Source organism: Myotis davidii, unplaced genomic scaffold, assembly GCF_000327345.1.
Source record: "Myotis davidii unplaced genomic scaffold, ASM32734v1 scaffold31, whole genome shotgun sequence".
Lineage (NCBI taxonomy): Eukaryota > Metazoa > Chordata > Mammalia > Chiroptera > Vespertilionidae > Myotis > Myotis davidii.
Genome location: NW_006283639.1, coordinates 2,672,915 through 2,673,840, shown reverse-complemented (window position 1 = coordinate 2,673,840; position 926 = coordinate 2,672,915).

Genomic DNA, 926 nt, shown 5'->3' with positions numbered 1-926 from the left:
GGGCCTGCTTGCCCCCAACAGCACTCCCTTGCTGGCCTTATCACCCCCAACTACCGCCCCTGCCAACCTGCTCACCCCCAACTGCCCCCCACTGCTGGCCTGCTTGCCCCCACTTGGCCCCATTGCCAACCTGCTCTCCCCCAACTGCCCTCCCCTCCTGGCTTAATCTCCCCTATCTGCCTCTGCCTCAGCCCCGCCACCATGGCTTTGTCAAAAAGAAGTCCAGAAGGTCTCCTGGCCTAATAAGCATATTACCCTTTTATTAGTATAGATGATTGGATGCAAGTTTGATGTAAGAGTTGGGAGGAAGTCTGAGTGGTTTCAGGGTAAAAAAATAATTTCTGGCTTCATCATGCTCTCTGTTAAATTGGTACTTGAATCTCAAATATACTGTTGAGGCAAAGAAAGAGAAATTATAAGAATTATTATTTTTTTGATGACTGTTTTATTCATAATAAGAAAGGAATATAAGTTTAGAGTATTTTTTAAATCGTTATTGTTCAGATTATTACAGATGTCCATCTGTTCTCGCCCTATAGCTCCCCTCCATCTGGTTCCCACCCCATCCCACCCCAGGCCCTCGCCACACCACTGTCGATATCCATAGGTACTGCATACATGCATATGAGATCTTTGTCCAATATCTCTTGCACCCCCAAACCCACTTCCCCCTGAGAATTACAGTCCACTCCATTTCCATGCCCCTGATTCTATTACATTCACCAGTTTATCCTGTTCATCAGACTTTTTATTCATTTGATTTTTAGATTCACTTGTTGATAGATATGTATTTGTTATCACTTTGTTGTTCATAATTTATTATCTTTACATTTTTCTTCTTCTTCCTCTTCTTAAAGAATAGCCTTCAGCATTTCATATAATACTGGTTTGGTGATGATGACCTCTAGCTTTTTCTTGTCTGTGAA